We start from the raw sequence: 13,924 nt of genomic DNA, 5'->3' as shown, positions 1-13,924 counted from the left end.
GGTTAATTAACTTCCAAATAGCAGCATCACAGTAAAAGCAGGTTATCACAAGCGTGGTCCTATATTTTTAAACATGGCAGCATATGATATATGATCGTTACAAATTGAATATGTTGTAGTATTATCTATTTAGGATTTCTAATTAACCCTGCGGAGCGAAAACGGAAGCTTGGTTTGTTTTGAACGTGTTCCTTCTGGGCAAGTTTGAGTGACCAGAGTGTTTTCCCCCTCGAATGAAAGGGCAAATAAAAGGAGAGGAGGGGGCATCACATATTGTGTGGAATTTATATCTTATCTTGTACATAAGAACTAACTTTATATCTGCATGTATGTCTTCTATTTTTGGCAAAGTTAAAAAATTCAGTTGCTAACACGCATGTTTTTGTTGTCATTTTTTGGGATGACATTTGCTCTTGCATATTTTGCCAGTATTCTCTAAGGCAGGCCATCATGATACAGTTCATGTACGTTAGTAAAACATAACTTTATCCTACATACAATCCGCACTATCTTAGCGCTTTCTTCTTGACGAAAATGATGACGCGCTACAGCCGAGTGGGCGTGACGTGTTTGGGGAAAATGAAATTAGTGACCCGAGCCACTGAAATAGGCGACATAGATCTTTCCCTCCTTGCCTGCAATTTGATCTTGGGCGAAGATTTGTTATAAACTTGTTGCGATACTATAATTCAGCGCCGGGCTCCGGAAAATCGGAAATCCTTCGTTTGACCATAGAGTCATGTCTCCAAGTGAGAAGGTAGATAACATAAAAGGCATCTCGCATTGTGGGAATATATACATTAGCTTGTATGGAGGAACGAACTTTCTATCTACACTGTATGTTTCGATTCTTATGTTTAGTTTTTCAGAACAACCAGCCTGATTTTTTCAATTTTTTTAATCAACCAGGCTGAATGTGTAAGTACAAACATCATCTACCATCTATCTTCACAAAAGAAGCAAAGTGGGAATGCTTTTGGGCTCTGTCTGAGCCATCATTAGTTGGTAACTTGGTATACAGTATCTTCTTCTTTGCCTGCTGCTTGGTGGATAATTGACTGATCCCTCCCTATATGGATGCCAAGTAGTAGTCCTGGACCGGACAGGATTCCGTGTCACTGCATCATCGGCTGGCCATATTCCAAATTTCAGCACAAAAGCTCTGGGATCCGGATTCAGTTCTCTCAACAAGTTGCTGGAGATGAGGATCAGAATCCAGGCTAGGGGTAGTGGGCGTCGCTATATATGCCGTGGATTCAAAGCTACCCGCCCGTCTTTCTTTCTTTTCACCTGAAAAGGAAACGGCATCCCTCCGACTTTATCCTCTTCACAGGGTACGTGCATGGCACACACTACCCCCGCTGCCACGGGTTCATTCTAACAAGCTAAATCAGAGCTAGTGTGGCCAATGTATTCATTAATGCTATTATTGCTAGTAGGAATAATATGGCCGTAGCTACATGTGTCCTCGTTTTTCAGTCTTTATTTTCGTGGCCACAACGTTTAGCAAGCTTGAGATAAGTTTTACCCTGGCTTATGATACTGTCATGCTTTCACCACAATCACAAATTGTTGTCCACAAATCGTCCAATATAAGATAACTTAAAAAACTTTCCTGACGGACTGAAACCACTCTCATAGTATCAACATCAACGTAGCATGACAAAAACAACTAGCGGCTAGGTCTAGGAACTTATGGTCGATACATGTAAGAGGATTAGAGATGAGGGAACTGGCGTAATGATTTGTGTATAGTATGGAGCCTACTGGGCAAGTATATATACAGGTGAGGGAAGAAAGTTTTTTTAGGGAAACAACAAGACTCTGTTGCTTTATTTTGTTAATTTTCAAATAAACAGTATAGATGAGATGTTCCAGGGAAAAACAAAAGCAAAGAAGAAAAAAGCTAAACAACAACAATAGTCTCATAGGTCAACTATATCTAAAAGAGTTGACCCATGTTTCAATATGAAGATACCCTTTTCTCTTTGCTCCATGGATAGTTTATTTGAGCTAATCCTTAAACTTCTTCCTGCAAGTGTAAAGGTTAGGAGTAATGCCTTTGAAGATGAAGTCATTCCTTGTTGTCCAAATTTCCCATGAGGCTAAAATGATGATCTCAAAAGAGAAAAGCATTCCCAGGAGTTCCTTGATGTGATCAATATCTGCTTGGACTCCTTGGTAGCTTGGTTTGCAAGATGGGCAAAGGTATGTCCAACATACATGTGCAAAAGGACAATGGATGGAAAGATGACCTCTAGTTTCCCTGCATGCCAGACATAACACAAGTATAACAAGCAAGAGAAAAATTCTTCTTATGAAGCATTGCTCTAGTGTTGCGTCTATTCTGGAGAAGTAGCCATAAGAAGATTTTGTGCTTGAGCTGACAACAAGTCCTCCATACCCATTTGATGGCTGGGATGACTGGATGATCCACGGTGATAAACTAGTATGCTTTGGACACTTTGAAGTTGGAGGCACCTAGAGGTAGATTCCAATTGTATGTCTTTGTAGTGGGCTGCAATTTTTGTGACATTGTATCAAGCTCTTGGAATTTAGTGTAAGCTTCTTCAGAGAGAGGTAGATGGAAATGATCTGAGAAATCTTCCAAGTTACAAGCTTTGCAAGGATCTATGTTTATTCTAAGAAAAAGAATGCAAGTATGGACATTTTCTAATACTAGGGATGTCCTGCCATTTGTCATGCCAAAGATCAATGGATCGACCGTTCTAAACAAATCAACCGACATGAGTTTTACAAACGTGCAGGAACTTAAGGCAATTTCTCCACCAGGATGAACAATTGGAAATCTGCTCATTGGGGGTTCCATTTTGATAGTAAGCTCCTAGATCAGGTTTACCCAAGAAAGATCAGCATAGTTGAGGAATTTATGCACCATCTTAAGAAGCAGAAAAATATTCCGTGTATGTTGATTAATTATGCCCAGTCCTCCTTTATTTTCAGGTCTGCAAATTAAGTCCCAGGCAGCAATGGGAGGATTATTCTTGTCCAAATATTTCATGATTGAGCGTGTCATTCTTAGGTGGGCCTCTGACTCTATCTTCAAATTCCTTGCATTTCTGCAGCATTAACACCTGCTCTCTAGATAATGTGATCGAGACTGGCTAGGACACACGGTGGTCGCTGTGACTGTTGCTCCATGACTTCTTGATTTGTCGCAGATCGCCTGAGCTCCCGGCCTTTTTCATCTTTCTTTGATGCTTTCTTTTGGGCGTGTTTGTGTTGTTTCCCCAGCTAACTATTTTAGTTTCGGCAGCTCGTGGACTTGTTGTTTAATTTATTTATAAAGCGGGGCAAAAGCCTATTTCATGTCAGAAGTGGTGCCTTTGTAATTACCAACATTTCCAATGATTCCTATAGAGCAATAAGCAACTCATAATGAAGGTGGGCAATGATGATAGGACAACACTAACCATTCCATGTTAGATCTACTAATAAAAAACCTTTCCATGTTAGAACTTCCCTTCTTGCAGGCATGCTCAGGATCAGGAATTTTTTTAGACTAAACCTACTCATTTGCAGGACCACAATGAATAAGCTATCTTGGTGTATTTCATGACAAAATTATGACCAAGCTCACAAAATTTTACAAGCAAAGAGCTAAGAGGCATTGGGTTAGAAAAGGGGTCGTGTTGGGGATATTACTGCTGGGCGTAAACCGACCTATCTGAGCCGGGTTAGCTTCATTAGTAGATCAACAGTGTAGAAGCCCAAGAGGCATGAGAATAAGGGCCCAAGGCCTGTAGTCGGTTTAGCACATGTAGCTATAAACCGGCCCGGTATGTAAACTTGTATCATAAGTGAGGAATAGAGAGAGACCAACCCGGATGAGTATGAACCGGAGATTGGGACTCTCTGAACCGACGGGCGTCACCCATGTATATAAGGGGACGACCCGGGACGGTTCAAGGACGACAACCCGAGGCCTAGGAGAAGCTTATTTGCTCCCTAGTCATCGAGATCACATCAATCCCATCACAACTAGACGTAGGCTTTTACCTTCATCGAAGGGGCCGAACTAGTATAACTCTGTGTCTTTGCGTCCGCTTTAACCCCTTCAAGTTAAACCGTCGCGATGGCTCCACGACTAAGTCCTTTCATGAGGACATCTGCCGTGACAAAACCACGACAGTTGGCGCCCACCGTGGGGCTATCGCACGATAGTTTGATGATCTTGGAGGGCAAGTTCGAAGGACTCGAAGGCTATGCCGTGGGCCGGATGACCAAGAGTCATCGCGGCAAGCTCTACATCGACGATGCAGGATGGGGCCCCGAGGCCGGTTCAATCGAGTACGGATACCGGGTCCCCTTTGGTGGCATCCACGTTTTCATTGGCAAGATCGGAGAGCCAGGGCCTGAGCTGGACATCTACACCGACCTCGTCGAGACAGCTCAACGTACGAGATCTGCCCAAGCTAAACCGGCCGTGAGGCGTGCCTTTGTGGGAGTTATCCACGGAGGAAGTCACGAGGGCGGATCAGAATCTGGTACTGAAACCGTCGTTTGCTCTAACGACGAATCATCAACCGGAGAGACGGAATCTCTGTATCAGCTACGAGATGGCCGGATTGGGGGCTGTTCCGATGGTGACAGTATTCCGGACCCCTCTGATCTACCCAACCGGGTTGGAATATTCATGGCTGGTACACAAGCAGTGCTTCATTCTTCGACGGCTGCGGCGACGATAGCCGGTTCAACAGCGGCGACGGCTACCGGGGCAGGAGGCCCCGTGCACCCGCCAGCTCAAGTTTTATCAGATCTGTTCGATGTGTTGGCTGCGCTCATGGCAGAAGTTAACCCGGCAGATCAGGATGCTCACGATGCGGAGATTGCAAGAGTGAAAGAACAAATCGCCCAGGCCAAAGCGGATCTAGCAGCTGCTGACGCCAGGATGACGGGAGAGCGGGCCGCTTTAGATGCACAGGCTTATAGGCTCATGTTGGATCAGAACGCGTCGCATGAAGTCATGAAGAGGAAATATAGATCCCGTTTGCCTTCAGGTTTCGAAGGAAGAGACCTTTTCAACACCCCCGGAGCAGGAACCAGTAATCCACCAGCAGTAAACCGGACGGAAGCGCCTGGGATGGCCGCGCCGGTTCAACCCCGTTTGATAGATCTGCCTCGTCATAACGCTGGAGTCTTGAGGCTGTGCAAACACCTCCGGGCCACTACTCCAATCCGATGAATAACCTTGTTGCAGCTGCGGCGCGATTGGAAGCTATTCCGGTTGAAGGTGATTCACCACAGGCAGTAGAGACGCGCCGGGTTAAGGAACTCCTTAGAACATCCTTAGTTCAACAGGAAGAATACTTATACAGCCGCGACCGGATCCACTCTACCCCCCGCCCAAGCCGAAGCTATAGCAGGCGCGTGGATGAACCGGCCATATCAAGTAATGAACGGCGTGGTGCGCCCCGTGGCAACCACCCGACAGGTGGTGTTGATAATGCCCAGGAGGTAGTAGACCGGGCCCGGGCACGCAGGGAGGCCGAGTTAGCAGCACAGCACCAAGCATATCAGCCTATGCTGGTTCGTCCAACCGTATCGATTGAGCCTGGCCTCTCCTCTAATTCGCTGGGGGTACCTTGCCTCGCCCCCGCTTTACGCAATGTACGCTTGCCCAAAGACTTCAAAGGTCCGCGCAAGGTGCCGAATTACACTGCCGATTTAGCTCAAGAAGCATGGATAGAAAGCTATGAAATGGCCATGGAGATGCTGGATGTGGACGAGGCCGCGTGTGCAAAGTACTTCACCACGATGCTCGAAGGCACGGCCCGTACTTGGTTGAAGAGCTTACCACCCAATTCTATCAGTTCATGGGCCCAACTGCGAACCCGGTTTATCCAGAATTTCAAAGATACATGTAAATAGCCCATGTCCGTAGTGGACTTGGCGGCTTGTGTCCAGGGGGAAGGGGAGTCAACAACCCGTTGGGTGCGCCGCGTTTCGGAAATTCTGCATTCATCAGACCGGATCAACGCGGATTCTGCGATCATAACCCTGGAGGGTAATTGCCGGTTTACGCCTTTAAAATTAAAGTTGGGACGCATGAAGAGGTTTTGTAATGACATGGGCACTCTCATGGGCGCTTTAGTGAAGTATGCTGATTCTGATAGTACCAAGGATCCCGAGTCTGACGATGACGAGACAGGGAAGGGAAAGAAGAACAGCGGCTCCTAGGGCCAGCAACATCATTCGGCAGGTAACAGTGGAGGCAAGCGTAAGGTGCATGGTAACATGGACTTTGTAGCCAACACCAACGCGCAGGACAAGGGCCAGCGGCGCAAGGGTAAACGGCCGAATCGAAGAGGAGCGCCTAATCCCAATCCGGACCGCTTGAACTATTTATTGAATCAGCCCTGTCCGAAGCACGGGACGACGGAGATGCCAGCGAACCACCTATGGAAGGATTGCTATATTATGCACGAGTTCAAGAATTCCAACGCTTTCCGGTATGATCAAGGTTCGGGCGGCGATTCAGGATCCGGGCTAGGTTTCGGTGGAGGAAATTCCGGTTCAGGATTTAACGGTACGTCAGACGGACATAGTAATCAGAACAATCAGAATTACCAAGGAGGTTACAACCACCAACAGCAACAGTCGGGTTATCAGAGCCACCCGAAGCAGTTGAATAGTGGGTAGTACCATGTCTTCACCACCAGCTTAGACAAGCAAGACCGGAAGCTTCAGAAGCGGGCAGTCAACACTGTTGAACCGGCCACGCCTCGCTACCTACGCTGGTCAGAGCAGCCCATTGTTTGGAGTAGAGAGGATCATCCCCCAGGTGGACAATCCGGGTCAGCTAGCCCTGGTAGTGGCACCTCAGGTGGGAGGTTATAAGTTCACAAAAGTACTCATGGATGGAGGGAGTAGTATTAACATCCTGTACTATGAGACCTTCCGTCGTATGGGGCTAACAGATAAACATCTCAAACCGTCCAATACAGTGTTCCATGGTGTGGTGCCTGGCAAGTCAGCATATCCGGTTGGTAAGATAGCTCTGGAAGTGGCCTTCGGAGATGAATATGATTCTAGATCAGAAACTTTGACATTTGAGGTGGTAAAAATACAGAGTCCATATCACGCCCTATTTGGGCGGCCGGCTTATGCCAAATTCATGGCACGGCCTTGTTATATTTATCTGCAACTCAAGATGCCGGGTTACAAGGGGACAATAACGGTTCATGGGAGCCGCAAGATCGCTTTGGAATGTGAGGAAGGTGATGCGGCTTATGCAGAGTCGGTTTGTGCCACCGAGGAGCTAAAGTATTATAAGGACAATGTTGATCCGACGGACATGACTCCGTTGAAGAAGCCAACCACAGAGCATGATCCGGCCCTGAAATTCAAATCGGCAGCTGAGACTAAGCTTGTTGACTTCGTGCCTGGTGATTCATCCAAACAGTTCAGTATCAGTGCCAACCTGGATCCAAAATAGGAAAGCGCGCTCATTGAGTTCATCCGTGAGAATCGGGATATTTTCGCCTGGAAACCTTCTGACATGCCAGGTGTACCGAGGGAACTCGCTGAGCACACTCTTAATATTGATCCCAAGTATAAACCGGTGAAGCAGTTTCTCCGCCGGTTTAACGAAGAAAGACGCAAGGCCATCGAAGAAGAAGTAGCCAGGCTCTAGGCGGCTGGTTTTATCGTTGAAGTTTTCCATCCAGAGTGGCTTGCTAATCCGGTGCTGGTTCTTAAGAAGAACGGCACTTGGCGCATGTGTGTGGATTACACAGATCTTAACAAGGCTTGTCCGGCAGATCCTTTCGCCCTCCCCCACATTGACCAGATTATTGATGCTACGGCGGGTTGTGAGCGTTTGAGCTTTTGGATGCATATTCTGGGTATCATCAGATCAAGATGGCAGTTAAGGACCAGGAGAAAACAACGTTTATCACCCCCTTTGGAGCCTTCTGCTATGTGTCTATGCCTTTTGGGCTCAAGAGCGCCCAAGCTACTTATCAACACTGTGTACAGAATTGCCTGCATAAACAGATCGGCCGTAATGTGCACGCTTATGTAGACGATATTGTGGTTAAGTCAAGGGAGAAGGAGACACTAATTGACGATTTGAAGGAAACCTTTGACAGCCTGCTGGTTTACGAGATGATGCTCAACCCGGCCAAATGTGTTTTTGGTGTTCCGGCAGGCAAGTTATTGGGTTTTCTCGTGTCCAACGGGGGAATCGAAGCTAACCCGGAGAAGATCACGGCTATTACTTCCCTGGTTAAACCGAAGTGCATTAATGACGTCCAGCGTTTGGCAGGCCGGATTGCCGCGTTGAGCCGGTTTATCAGCCACCTCGGAGAGAAGGCCATCCCTTTGTACCAGATGATGAAGAAGACAGATCAGTTTGTCTGGAGTCTAGCTGCTGATGAAGCGTTGGAGGACTTAAAGCGGCAATTGGCCAACCCGCCTGTGCTCGCCTCTCCCATTGACAAGGAGCCGCTTCTGCTATATGTTGCTGCTAATGCCAGGGCGGTTAGCGTGGCCATTGTGGTAGAGCGGAAGGAGGTAGGGAAGGAACATCCGGTTCAACATCCGGTTTATTATATCAGCGAAGTACTTATTGAATCTAAGCAAAGGTATCCGCATTGGCAAAAGCTGGTGTATGGGGTTTTTATGGCTAGCCGGAAGCTGAAGCAATATTTCCAAGGGCACCCCATCACGGTGGTCAGTTCTGCTCCCTTAGGCGATATCATACAAAACCGAGAAGCAACTGGCCGGATTGCTAAGTGGGCTATAGAACTTGGGCCACACGATCTGAAATACGTGCCTCGGACGGCGGTAAAATCTCAAGCGCTTGTAGATTTCATTAATGATTGGACAGAATTGCAAGCGCCTGAAGAAAAGCCGGATCACACTTATTGGACCATCCACTTTGATGGATCCAGGCAATTGGAGGGCTCGGGGGCTGGAGTCGTACTCACTTCCCCACGAGGTGACAAGTTTTGTTACGTTCTTCGCTTAATGTTCCCTTGTACTAACAATGCAGCTGAGTATGAAGCCTTGCTCCATGGTCTCCGGATGGCTAAGGAGATGAATTTAAGCCAGGTTAGGTGCTTCGGTGACTCGGACCTAGTAGCTCAACAAGTGTCCGGCACTTGGGATTCCAAGGACCCGCTCATGGCTGCATATCGTCGTGAGGTGGATATCGTCACGGGTCATTTCAAGGGCTATCAGGTGGACCAAGTGGACCGTCGGAAGAATGAAGCGGCAGACGCTTTAAGCTGGTTGGGCTCTCAACGTAAACCGGTCCCGCCCAATGTTTTTCTGGACGTACTGTATAACCCATCGGTCAAGCTCCCTGGTGAAGCGGATTTGGCTATTCCTGATCCGGAGGCTCAATTGGTGGCAGCCCTTCACGTCATTCCAGATTGGACGCGCCCTTATCTTGCGTACATGAACCGGGGCGAGTTACCAGAAGATGAGACGTTGGCCCGGCAAATAGTCCGGCGGTCTAAGTCTATGACTATTATTAATGAATTGCATCATTGCAGCGTATCCGGGGCGTTTCAACGCTGTGTGTCCCCTGAGGAAGGCTATGAAATATTGCGTGAGATCCACGAAGGAGATTGTGGTCACCACGCCGGTTCAAAATCCTTGGTGGCTAAAGCATTCCGCCACGGTTTTTATTGGTTGACTGCCCATGCTGATGCGGAAGATCTAGTCAGACGGTGTGATGGTTGCCAAAAGTTTTCCAGACGTGCTCATGTACCGGCCCAAGAATTGAGGATGATTCCGATTACTTGGCCATTTGCGGCTTGGGGGCTGGATATGGTTGGACCTTTCAAAAGGTCCAAGGACAAAAAGACCCACCTCCTGGTGGCGGTTGACAAATTTACAAAGTGGGTGGAGGCAGAACCTGTTAGCAAGTGTGACGCGGCTACGGCAGTTCAGTTCATCAAGAAGGTGATTTTCCGGTTTGGCTTTCCACACAGTATCATCACAGATAATGGTACCAATTTATCCAAAGGTGCCATGAAAGAGTTCTGCGAACGTGAGCACATCCGGCTTGACATTTCTTCAGTAGCCCACCCGCAGTCCAATGGTCAAGCGGAAAGGGCTAATCAAGAGATCTTGAGAGGCATCAAGCCCCGGCTTATGGTCCCTTTGCAGAGGACACCGGGTTGTTGGGTCGAAGAGCTACCATCTGTGTTATGGAGTATCAACATTACGCCTAACAGATCCACGGGATACACACCGTTCTTTATGGTCTATGGAGCGGAGGCGGTTCTCCCGAGCGACATCCGTCATGACTCACCTCGTGTGGCAGCTTATGTTGAAGCGGACAACAAGACGGCACGGTAGGACGCTTTGGATCGGTTGGATGAAGAGCGTGACATAGCAGTTGCCCGCTCGGCGATTTACCAACAGGATCTTCGTCGTTACCATAGTCGCCGGGTCAGAACCAGAACTTTTCAAGAAGGAGATTTGGTGCTTCGGCTCATCCAAGACCAGACTGATATGCACAAGTTATCCCCACCTTGGGAGGGACCTTTCGTGGTCAGCAAGAATCTGCACAACGAGTCATACTATCTGATCGATATTCGAGAGCATAAAGACTCACGCACGTCAGAGGAGGAGACCAACAGGCCGTGGAAGGAAGAATAGGATTAGTTCTATTATTGATAGTAACAATTAATTTTACAGATTCCAGATGAAATTGTGGATTGATTTATAAATTACTTCACTAATTTATTTTCAACTAGTAATGCCAACTTAAATACTTTGCCTTCTTCGAACAACAATAGTGAGAACATCATGGATTGTACTTCCATACCAGATAAAAATGAAGTTTTGCAGGTTCTTAAAGGATTGAAGAGGAATGCATCCCGTGGACCAGATGGGCTTAATGTAGCCTTCTACCTCCCAGCTTGGAAGTGGATAGGAGAAGATGTAACTATATTAGTTAAAGATTTCTACACAAGGGGCAAGCCTCATCCTCAACTTAATAAAACCCGCATTACTTTAATTTCGAAGAAAGACCAAAATCCCTCAAGATTTTAAGCCCATTAGTCGTGTAGAAAATCATCACAAATACTTTAGCTAATACTCTAGATCTTCTTCCTGATTACATCCATGAGTCTTAGCAAGCTTTTGTTCAGGGTAGAAGGATTTCTAATAATATTATTGTTCCTTAATAAATCACTCACCCCTTTCTTCTTAACTCCTGGAAGCACAAAGCTTTTATTCCTAAAACTGATTTAGCCAAAGCTTTTGACAGAATTGAGTGGTGCTTCATTAGGAGGGCTTTGCTACGTAATGGGTCTCATCTTGGGCATCCTCTTATTCTTCCTGGTAAAAATAGACATTTATTGATAAATTTAAATACAAACTTAATTATTACAATGCAAACATGTTGTCTCATGCAGGGAGGCTCACTCTTATTAAATCAGTTTTTGCTTCTCTCCGTATTTATTCCATGTCTAATATCATGTTAAATAAATCCACCATCAATAAACTCACTTCCATTATTAGAAAATTCTGGTGGACTCATATCAACAAGGACAATGATTCTAAACCTATTTACTCTAGAGCTTGGGATGATAATTGCAAACCTATGTTGTGGCCTAAGCATAACTGCATAAGAGAATTATATACGATGAATAAGTCCATTGTTTCTACAATGGCTTGGAGAATTATTAAGAATCACAATTCCTTTTTTACTAAAATTCTCAAAGCCAAATATTTTCTTAACTCTTCTATTTGGAAAGCCGGTGTTCATATTCCTATATCTGCTTTCTCATCCTCTATCCTCAAAATTCTCCATTTGACTTGCAAGGCTATTCAAACTCAAATTGCTAATGTAACTACTTGCATTTGGACTAGTCTTTGGTGCAAATACTGGGACAACGTCTATGATTATCTGAACCCCAATTTAGATAGGCCTTGTCCCAAAGTTGTGAGTGACCTTTGAAAACCCAATTGTAAAAGTTGGGATGATGATAAAATTAGCATATTCTTTGATAAGTGTTTAAAAACAAATTTCAGATCCTCCTATAACTAATGTTAAAATGGATGATACTTTATGCTGGACTCGCACTTCTAATGTAGAATGCACCACGAAAAGTGCTTACAAAGCTTTGATGCAGGAAGCCCCATTCTGTTCCCAAGCCCCAAACAATGCATGTTCAGAGCCTAAGATTTCTACCTTTAATCAGGTTTGCAAAAGAAAAAATTTGGCTCCTAGGGTCAAAACTTTTGCCTAACGAATTTTAAGACGGGCACTAGCTACCGGAGTAACAGGATCCAAGTATTCTACTCATATTTAAAAATAATGTTGCAATGTGGTGATACTGAAACAGATCTTCGTCTCTAGCTTCTATAAATATAATATCTCATATGGTTCATATTAGGTCTCAAGTCTGATGAGTCAAGTCCTAATTTATATCCCACTGATGTGATTCAAATGGCTCAGTCTTCTCACTATGTTGAATTAAATCTAGATACTATTTTTACTCTTCTATGGGATATTTAGAAAGCTACGGATGATCTTCTTTTTAATAAGAAGAAATGGAGTCACATGCTTGTCTTTTGTGCTACCAAAAACCAATGCTTAATGCAGGATTAATAGAGGAGAATAGGAGATCAAAATAGGTTCCATCATCAATAATGATACACCTTACCAAGATCCAAACACAAGTCTCAATTTGCAGTTCTCTCGGCTTATAGTGATGCAACTTACAATCCGGAGATAGCAAAAGATGAAACTGGTCATAGAATTTTTCTCCAAAATGATTCTAACAATCATACTATATTTGTTCAAACTTCTACGAAAATTGTTTCTTCTATCTTGTAGGCTGAAGCACTAGGATTAACACTAGCAACAACAACGGCTAACGTTCTTGGATGGAATTCTGTTGCTCTTTTCTTTGGTCGCTGGAATCTAGTCAAATCTTGATACGTCTCCAATGTATCTATAATTTATGAAGTATTAACATCAATTATATATGGTTTTGGTGCACTTTAGATTATTTTTCTGGATGAACTTATTAATCTAGTGCCCGGTGCCAAATAATGTTATCTACTTGTTTTTGGTTTTATAGAAAATCAATATCTAGGAATCTTAAAATATTCCAGTGGTTTAATATGATTTTCTAGGAATATATATGATTTTTGGGCGAAGGAATCAACACAAAACGATGCCCGAGGGCCCCACACGGGAAGGAGCACGGCCATCCCTGGCTGCGCCATGGGCCCGTGTGAGCAGCCCTTAGTTTGGTTGGAGCTCTTCTTTCACTTTATGGAAGCTAATTTCCGGTGAAAAATCCCCTCAAAATTTCAGCCCGATCGGATTTATGGATCTACGGATATAAAAGAAATGGTATTCGACCAGAAAATAGTACCAAAAACAAAGAGAAACCGAGGAGGAGAGATCCAATATCGGAGGGGCTGCCATCCTCCGGGAGCCATGGAGGCCAAGGTCAAGAGGGGGAAACCTTCTCCCATCTATGGGGAATGCCTAGTAAGAAGAAGAAGGAGGGGAGCCTCTGCCCCCTCTCTCCCAGTAGCGCTAGAGCGCCGTTGGGGGGATCATCATGACGACGATCTTTTCCATCAACTTTGCCGCCGTCATCAACATCTTTCTGCCTCTCCGTGCAGCGGTTTACCTTCTCTCACGCCACTGTAATAAATACCCGAACATGGTGTCTAATGCTAAATATTATTATCCAATGATGTGTTGCATCTCTATTATGTCTGAGTAGTTTTCTTTTATCATGTGGGTTAATTGTGATATGCTATGGTTGACATGAGTTGTATGCTATTATGGTGCTGTCCTATGGTGCCCGTCGTTTCGCACACACGTGTATGATTCACGTTGTAGGCTGTTGCAATATGTGATTAATTTGCTGGAGTGATAGAAAGCTAAACTCCACTTCGTGAGTTGTTGCATATG

The sequence above is a fragment of the Triticum dicoccoides genome, chromosome 1B, assembly GCF_002162155.2.
Source record: "Triticum dicoccoides isolate Atlit2015 ecotype Zavitan chromosome 1B, WEW_v2.0, whole genome shotgun sequence".
Classification (NCBI taxonomy): Eukaryota; Viridiplantae; Streptophyta; class Magnoliopsida; order Poales; family Poaceae; genus Triticum; species Triticum dicoccoides.
Note: the sequence above shows the minus strand (reverse complement) of the source record.